The sequence below is a fragment of the Ascaphus truei genome, assembly GCF_040206685.1.
Source record: "Ascaphus truei isolate aAscTru1 chromosome 13 unlocalized genomic scaffold, aAscTru1.hap1 SUPER_13_unloc_3, whole genome shotgun sequence".
Classification (NCBI taxonomy): Eukaryota; Metazoa; Chordata; class Amphibia; order Anura; family Ascaphidae; genus Ascaphus; species Ascaphus truei.
Window position 1 is genome coordinate 74493 of NW_027453847.1, and position 9218 is coordinate 83710.

At 42.1% G+C, this 9218-nt stretch overlaps 1 non-coding gene and 1 pseudogene across 1 annotated transcript; both read left to right on the forward strand.

Annotated features, from left to right (window-relative positions):
• The first annotated feature begins 250 nt into the window (after positions 1 to 250).
• Positions 251 to 410, forward strand: LOC142474042 (U1 spliceosomal RNA). Its single transcript, XR_012790114.1, has one exon. It is a non-coding gene; the product is annotated as a U1 spliceosomal RNA (small nuclear RNA).
• Positions 411 to 1865: 1455 nt separating this feature from the next.
• Positions 1866 to 2038, forward strand: LOC142473900 (U1 spliceosomal RNA; annotated as a pseudogene).
• Positions 2039 to 9218: the final 7180 nt, after the last annotated feature.

The following is a 9218-nucleotide window of genomic DNA, read 5'->3' on the forward strand; positions in this document are numbered from 1 at the left end:
GGAAAAAGCATACGGAAATGTATGGAAGGGAGGGATGGCTGGGAAGGAAGAATGGTGACAGAATGGGGTGAAAGAGTGTGTAATTGTGATTTTGAACAGTAATTTTCTGTGGGGAAAGAAAGGAGGAAGAAAATGTAAATATAGCATGTTTTGTGTCTTGTTAATGTTAAATGGCTGTAAATGATGTGTTTTTTTGGTTGTAAAAAAAAAAGTTTGTAAATTTAAAAAAGGTGTTGAATAAAAAGTTAAAAAAAAAAAAAAAAAAAAAGCCACGATCCTGCAGGTGGCTCTCCCAGGGCGAGGCTTGCTCATTGCACTTGGAGCTAGCTGACCTCTGCGATTTCCCCACATGCGGGAAACTCGACTGCACAATTTCTGGTAGTGGGGGACTGCGTGCGCGCTCTCCCCTGTTTTTCGACTGTTAGAAAAAACAGAAACAAAAATCAACAACAACAACCACCACCCACAGCACAGGTGTTTGTTCAGACAAGCTGCTATTGACACTGCTTGGGCTTTGGGCCTGGTCAATAACTGTGGCATAAAAGGAGCACCCACCCACCAACTAGCCAGGTAGCAACATCTCAAACAGGGAGAAATGACAATTAGGCACCTGCGCAGACATTTAGGAATAAATTCAGGTGGATTGGGAAATAGGGAAACACATATAATTCATGAAAAAAACATTCTAAACAAAAAGGGCCAAGAACTGTATAATATGAGTCGCTGCTGCAGCAGCAGCAGCAGCAGCAGTAAAAATGTATCCCTCTCTTTCCAATGTCCACCTCTCTGGCTGATTGTTTTCTTTTCTTTTTTTGGTTTGAGATACGAATCTCTCTATTATTATACTGAGATAAGTGCAATACACAATGTATAGGTGATTTCAAAGTCACAATTGTATGTTTGATGCCTTTTGAAATAGTGTATAAAGCAGCACATTTACAAACAAATCTGGATTCATTTTTTTTTTTTTTAAATGGCCGTTCCTTGCAGGATATGGGGTTTTTATTTCACCCCCTCCCCACCCTAGTTCTACATGGTATGTCTGGGTCTCTGTAGCCAGACCACCCCATGTGATGATATCACAAAGGGAGTATATAGTACGTTCTAGAGTTTCTAGGCTCCAAAGTAACAAAGAGCAGCATTTAAAACCAACAGATTGCAAACTATCTGCTGAGCGGTGCAAAAAACAATATCTATCTATCTTGTCTATCTATCTATCTATCTATCTATCTCTATCCAGGGAGCAGCAGACAGTGTTAGCTTGCTTCTATATTTATGCAAATGCCAGGTAAGCAGCCATGCTGGTAAGGGGCAAAGTGTCAAGTTTGCCAGCAGGACTGGGCATCTCTCCCTTTTTATGCAGCAGCAGCAGCAGCAGCAGCAGCAGCAGCAGCAGCAGCAGAGAGAGTGCAAGCAGGTAGGGAAGATGTAGAAAGCCACCCCAGAAATATGGTGTCCCCCTGTCTCTCCGCCAGCTGAAATGACAGAGCTGAGCGGTGTTCAAAGTGATAGCTTCTTCCTTTTAAAACCAAGAAGAAGTACCTTGCGGCGAAGCTTGGCTTCTCTGGGTGCTTGTTGGATGGGCGGGGGAGGGGCTTTGCTTCTAGGGAGGGGATGTCTTCGATCTATGTTGTTTGACAAATATTCGCTGCTGCTGCAGTTGCACAAATGTTTGCATGGAATGGCCTAAGCTGATCCTTGCTGCAGGTTCTGGCTCAGATACTAGGCCTCAGCTACTGTGGTGCTTGGCGCTGCTGGATGCTGCTGCTGCTGCTGCCGCTGCACCAATGACCAGGCTGCTCTCTCCACAAGGGTGACACTTGTCCTGGGACAGGGCTAGTTGCCCCCCAGCGCCATTCCAACTCATACTTACCTGGCAGGGGAGTAAATTATGCAGCCACGATCCTGCAGGTGGCTCTCCCAGGGCGAGGCTTGCTCATTGCACTTGGAGCTAGCTGACCTCTGCGATTTCCCCACATGCGGGAAACTCGACTGCACAATTTCTGGTAGTGGGGGACTGCGTGCGCGCTCTCCCCTGTTTTTCTACTGTTAGAAAAAACAGAAACAAAAATCAACAACAACAACAACCACCACCACCCACAGCACAGGTGTTTGTTCAGACAAGCTGCTATTGCCACTGCTTGGGCTTTGAACCTGGGCAATGTTAGACTTATGGCACTTCAGATATGGAGGATTTTTGGGGGGCAAATAAAAGGTTAAAAAAAAAAAGTATCAGAGAAATGCAAGTTGTGATACATCTCAAAAGAATCTGTGCACCATGTAACTCCCCCAACTCCTCCTACTGTCTCTCCCCAAGGTGCATGCTGGGGCAGAGACGCACAATGTGATACATCTCCTTATAATCTGTGCACCATGTAACTCCCCCCAACTCCTCCTACTGACTCTCCCCAAGGTGCATGCTGGGACAGATGCAGAATGTGATACATCTCATTATAATCTGTGCACCATGTAACTCCCCCAACTCCTCCTATTGACTCTCCCCAAGGTGCATGCTGGGGCAAAGACGCACAATGTGATACATCTCCTTATAATCTGTGCACCATGTAACTCCCCCCAACTCCTCCTACTGACTCTCCCCAAGGTGCAAGCTGGGACAGATGCAGAATGTGATACATCTCCTTATAATCTGTACACCATGTAACTCCCCCAACTCCTCCTATTGACTCTCCCCAAGGTGCATGCTGGGGCAGAGACGCACAATGTGATACATCTCCTTATAATCTGTGCACCATGTAACTCCCCCCAACTCCTCCTACTGACTCTCCCCAAGGTGCAAGCTGGGACAGATGCAGAATGTGATACATCTCATTATAATCTGTGCACCATGTAACTCCCCTCCAACTCCTCCTACTGACTCTCCCCAATGTACAAGCTGAGGAAGATGGGGCACAATTTGGAGCAAAAGGCTTAGATACAGTAAATACAGTAAGTGCAGGGTTTTGCTCCAAAATTGCCTTGATACATAGACCCCAGAGAGAGAGCTTCAAATGTGTTTAAAAAGGAGAAATACTGAGCCTGGCCTTAGTAGGAGCTGACAAATGACTGATTGTATCCGTGCAGGTGGTGTTATTTATTCTGTTTGACATACACAGTAACTTCTCAGCATTTTACATGTGACATACATAAGGGGATGATACTTTATCTTGCCATGAAGTCAATGCATTTGAACCCAGTGATACAGTATGTTGATCCCACTGCTGTCAGTGGCACTGTCCATATGTGTACTTGTGTCACCCAATGTACGTAAAACAATGTATCACAGCAGCTGTGATTTTTATGACTGCTACTCTAGTTAACCACTTCTCAACCCCTTGAAATTAAATGTCAAAGTAACTGATTTCTCTATTATGACATCACGAGACAGCATCATTGAGCCTCCTAGGAGATGCCAGCAGCCGTGTTCTGTAATGACATCATGGAATCGCCTTAGAGACTGAGATAAATACACAAATGTAAACTTGTTTGTGCGTGACTTGAATTAGTTCCCAAAGGAAACCGGTAGTTTCGTGGACATCTCAGAGATAGGAAAAGTGTGGCGCTGTACAGAGAGACTAATTATCTCCACCTTAACTCTGTATCATGGCAGGTAGGAAGCAACATGACCTTTAAATACTGTACCAAAAAAGAAATGGATAATATCTATATTTTTGAATTGTTTACTTGCACAATGTTTTATGGGGTACAGAACAGATAATATGACTCCTATCAATGGATGGGAGAAAGAAGACGAATGGGGGGGGAGGAAGGGGGGGGGCGGTAGACAACACACAAGGGGTTAGGTACGTGGCCTTGATCGGATAATATTTTTTTTATAAATGTCAAAACTGATCTCTTATAGATACATACACACATTTTTTTTATTGTATTTACTTTTATATCTGGCTTGTAATTCAAAATCTTAAATGATTTGAACAGTAATGTATAGAAAAGAACACATGTACTGTATACATAAATGTCAAAGCGGCAAACGTCTATGGGATCTATGGGATAGTAAAAAAAGACACAGGAACCTTAGTGTATACAGTAGGATTAGTTATGTATAAGGCATGCTTTTTCCTTGCCCTAAGTTTAGGTCAATAACTATTGGACCAATTCTACACCCTGGGGTGTAATGTTCGACTACTTTCAGCCATATCCTTAAATTATTGTCTACAGCAGTGTTTTTCAACCAAGGTTCCTAGGAATCCTAGGATTCCCCGGGCATCCCTAAAGAGTTCGCTGTAATTTCAGGTCATTTTAAAATTGTACTTAATACAGAAGAATTTACAGTACAATGCATCAGATCTTAGAAGCGCTATTAGAGAGGGTTGGGGTTCCTCACACTTCATCTGATCTCAGACACGCTATTAGATAGGGTTGGGATATATTACAATGCATCTCATCTTAGACTCGCTGTTAGAGAGGGTTGGGGTCCCACAGAATTTCACATTGGGTTCCTTAACCAAAAAAAGGTTGGAAACCACTACTCTACAGTTATACAAAGGCCCCCAAAAAAACAAAGCCACAAAACGAGGGCAGAATCTGCCACTTGATTTACAGATATAGCTGACCTGAGTGCTCCTCCAGATACCTCAATATACCAGACATGTCTCAGAATACCACACCATAATATTACCACAAACAACCACAGTAGGAACAGGCAATTTTTATTTTTTTATTTTTAAAGATCCAGTTCCGAAAGCTATGGTACATCTACAATTGTCATTGTGTTCAGAGGTGGACATGAAAGCAGGTGATGGACTGCACAAGTTATATATGTCAGTTGCCACTTGGTTTCGAAAACTACCTAGGAATAGTTTTCTGTCTGTGTTACATCCCAGCACATCATTAATGTGTATATATGTATATATATATATATATATATATATATATATATATATATATATATATATATATATATATATATATATATATATATATATATATATATATATATAATACTGAGTTAAGTTATGGTGAGTAAAAAAAGTGACAAAAACCCTCCACAGGAAAGCAAATATGCAAATATAGCTGTATGCTCATCTGCATGTCCTAGGCAGGTCTGCAACCCCGCCTTTCCCCATTATCACCCAGCATACAGCACTTCCACTGCAGCAAGGGATTCTGGGAAATGACATGCAAATGAGCACAGTGTGTCACTTTTTGCCTCAATAACCATTTTTAACATGGTTCCCTATAGGCTTAAGCTTGCTGCATGGTCACAGCTTTGAGCACAGCCAGGGTTAAGGTGCATACCCAGAAAATATATATATATATATATATATATATATATATATATATATATATATATATATATATATATATATGCTGTGAGTGGGTTTACTGGCTTTGCATCTCCCAAGCCCTTGCTTAAAAGCTGTGTCCAAAGCAGCATGCATTGGCTATGGGTTGCTCATGTAATGTGAGCTTGAGATAAAAGGTGGCACTGTGTGCTCATTTGCATGTCATTTCCCAGAATCCCTTGCTGCAGTGGAAGTGCTGTGTGCTGGGTGATAAGGGTGAAAGACAGGGTTGCAGACCTGTCTAAGACATGCAAATGAATATACAGAAATATTTACAGTTGCTTTATGCTTTACTGTGGATGGAGCTTGCTTAAAAATGTATTTAAAATATTGAAGCTTCTGACTATTGATCAGAGTAGCGGTCTGTAACATTGATAATCAAATAAATGTGTTTCCCAGCAAGCCATTTTCCCTGTTAGTGCTGGCTATTCATAACAAAACAAAGACCACCAAAAACTTTATTCAAAACCAGAACCAAAACCCCAAATATTTTAAAGGCAAAATAAAAATACCAAGCCAAGTGAGCATCTCTATGTATTTCATATGTATTTGATATTTAAAACCAGAGACATAACATAAAACACAGACAAAGCTCAGTGCACATCCAGAAAAACTTATATACGGTACAGTGCCTAAATATACATGTATAAATAACTAATAAATAAAATGGTCTTTTAGTTTAACATTTTGGCCAAATTGTTGTAAGCCCTTGAGCCAAACTTCACGGCAGACCACGTTTCAAGGGTCCCTACACTAATATAAATTCTTAATAACCTGTGCATTGCCAGGAAGAATGATTTATAATAAATCTGTCAATATAAGTTGCAAAAGTTCTAAGTCTGATTGAAGCTTTTATTAACCTGTACATTACCAGGAAAAGCACTCTGTAATAGATTTGTCACAATCACACTGCATGCAGGCAAGTTCCCCTGATAGTTGGAGATTCTTCCTGGCAATGCAGGTATATAAGTTTTTCTGGATGTGCACTGAGCTTTGTCTGTGTTTTATGTTATGTCTCTGGTTTTAAATATAAATTGCCATGCTCAGTAGCACTCCTCTGTGAAACTTATATGCTTATATATATGTTGTGGGTATTTTGGGGGTTCTGTATGTTTTATATGTATTTGATATCAAGCATATCTTTTCACAGGTCTGTTAAAGCCGTCCTAACCCCCCAAAGTCAGGCTTATAGGATATCCAGCTTCAGCGCAGGTGGCTCAATCAGTCCCTGCTTCAGCACAGCTGGCTCAATCAGTCCCTGCTTCAGCACAGGTGACTCAATCAGAGGCTGATTGAGTGATTGTGCCACCTGTGCTAAAGCTGGAATATCCTGAAAAGTTAACCTGTTGGGGGGGCTTGAAAACTGGAGTTGAGTCCCCGTGTGTTAAAGAAATGTGCCTTGATTGTGCTTTTCACGCCCTTCACTTTTACCTTTCTTTCTTACAGATCAGTTTTTAAATGCCTCTGCTGTGAACCCTCCACCGACCTGCAGTGCTCCTGCAGTTACCACTGCTTACCCTTCATGGAGCAACAGCTCCCACCCAGTAGGGAGGAATACAGAAGTCTACAGACATGGGGCCCAAGGCATGATTTTGCAACAAGGGTCTGCAGGAACACCAATGTATCTACAGCAGATCCCACAGGCAACACGCGCTTACCCTCGTGTATCGGACATGAACGGAGGATTCTACCACACTGCTACAGGAGGATACACAGGATTTGCAGGACAGGTTAGGGGAGAAGCCACAACGCAGCCTGTTACATTCCGTCCCAACACACATTTGGAAAGACGTGCTACAATAGGGCCTTGTATAATGACCACCCAGTATGCACAACTTCAGCAGCCACCATTCATACCCCTTAGAGGAATGCAGACCTTACAAGGTGAGATATGGAGAATCTTTACTAATCATTGTTCAAAATCTTCTCCTTGACTGATACCATTACCTGTTATAAAGATCTTTAATTACGGTCATTCGCCACTGTAGTGTTACAAAGATATAGAACTCTACAGTATGTAGTCCTCGCCAATACTGAAGGGATTAAGCATGTGTTTGCTTTTCTTTCTTTGTGTTATTATGTACAATGTGTTGGTATTTATGATAATTGATTATTTCTCCTTTTTGATTTTGTTACAGTGTGTCAGACCTCGCTTGGAGCCCAACATATTTCCCAGGCCAGTTTAATTACACAAGGAGCAGTTCAGCTGGCTGCTAATGAAAAAAGTGAACCACCTCTAATGTACCCAACTCAACCAGCTCGGAAGCTGAGTCACCTCCCAAAGTTACATATTGAAGTGCAAAGCAACAAAGAGTTATATGTGCCAGTGTGGAAAAGGGGTGGGTTAAAAGATATGGAGAAGAGATCTTCAGAGGTGAAGGCCCCCTCACATATGGCTCAGAAGATTCGTAATAACGTGCTGAGTTCAGTGAAGACTAAGGGCCTCATGCAGAGAGCAGCGAATTTTAGAATTGGAGAGGGGGAAAAATTTTAGCTTTTTTGGAGAGTTTTTTTCTCCATATGCAGAAAGGGCAGAAAACTGCCTTTCTGCATATGGAGAGTTTCAACCAGCGCTATTAGCGCTGTTGAAACTGTTGGGGAAAAAATCGCGTTTTTTTTTTTCTTCTCCCTCTGGCCAGCCTCCTGCCAACTTTTTTTGGCGGAGGTAAATTGAGAATTTCTCTCCATGTTATTGGCGCGATCAGCCACTAGATGGCGATCGCGCCTTTCTGAATAGGGAAATTTTTTCAACTGGAGAAATTTACCTTCTCGCCGGTCGTGCAGCGAGTTTGAAAGGAAAAAAAAAAAATATGGCGCTTTTTTTAAAACTCGCCAGTACCTGCCTTTCTAAAGGCAGATTTTGCCAAAAAAATGGCGCTTTCCACGATAACGCTGCTCTCTGCATGAGGCCCTAAGTGTCCGTCAAAGTCTGAGGGGGTACCAAAGTGCTCCACAGTGGAAACAAAGAAGAAAAAGATCCTTTCTTCAGCTGCAAAGGATCAAGTCCCTCAAACTGCACTGCAAAAGAAGGTAAAACCAATGTCAAAGCCAGTAAATCATTCTTCTGCTCCTATACCAGGGAAGTCACCCCATGGCCCACAATCTGGTGACGAGGCTGTTCTGTTAAAAAAGATGAAACGTGTGTCTCTCAGGTGCCCACATTTCCAATAAGGTATCTGAAAAGATGCTGCAAAGCCGTGAAGGTTCAATGGATGCAAAGACACCTGCTGTTACTCATATTAATCCTAAACTGAAGAAAACTCAGGAGATAGGGATCAAACGTAAAGATGCAAAGACTCCTGCAGTTACTCATAGTCCTGAGCGCAAGACCTCAGGAGATGGGGATCAAACGTAAACAGAACAGCAATAGCAAGCAGGTAGTGAAGACCAGCTTTTTCAGTTTTAAGCAAGCGCTGGCTTGTGGTACTGATAATAACCCCAAAGCTCTCAAAAGAAAAAGTGCTAATCAGCCTGGGATGAATTCAGAAGTCCTTGGGAAGGGCAAGAAGTCATTGGAACATTCTAAACAAGGAAAGTTGAAAGCCCATCGCAGCAACCTAAGCCTCCTAATGATTAACGCTGTTCAATTATTTCACCCATTGGGTAAAAAAGCAGGTCCCACAGGTCCAGGGGCACCCGCAGGATCCATTACACTTGGAAATAAACTTGGACCAATGCAAGGAAGCCAAAGCCAGACTTCTGCGTCTCATGTTCAGTGGCCTCCTACTGATGGGATTAAAATGTGGATGGTCAAAAAACAGAGCAGTATTTCTGGAATTGAAGGAGTCTGTATTAATGCCAGGCCTAGGCTATTTAAAATACATGAGTACACAAGACCTGACATTAAAACCAGTGAAATCAAACAACGTGGGAAAAACAAAGCTTCAGTTATAGAGAATCTCAAACACTTCCCAG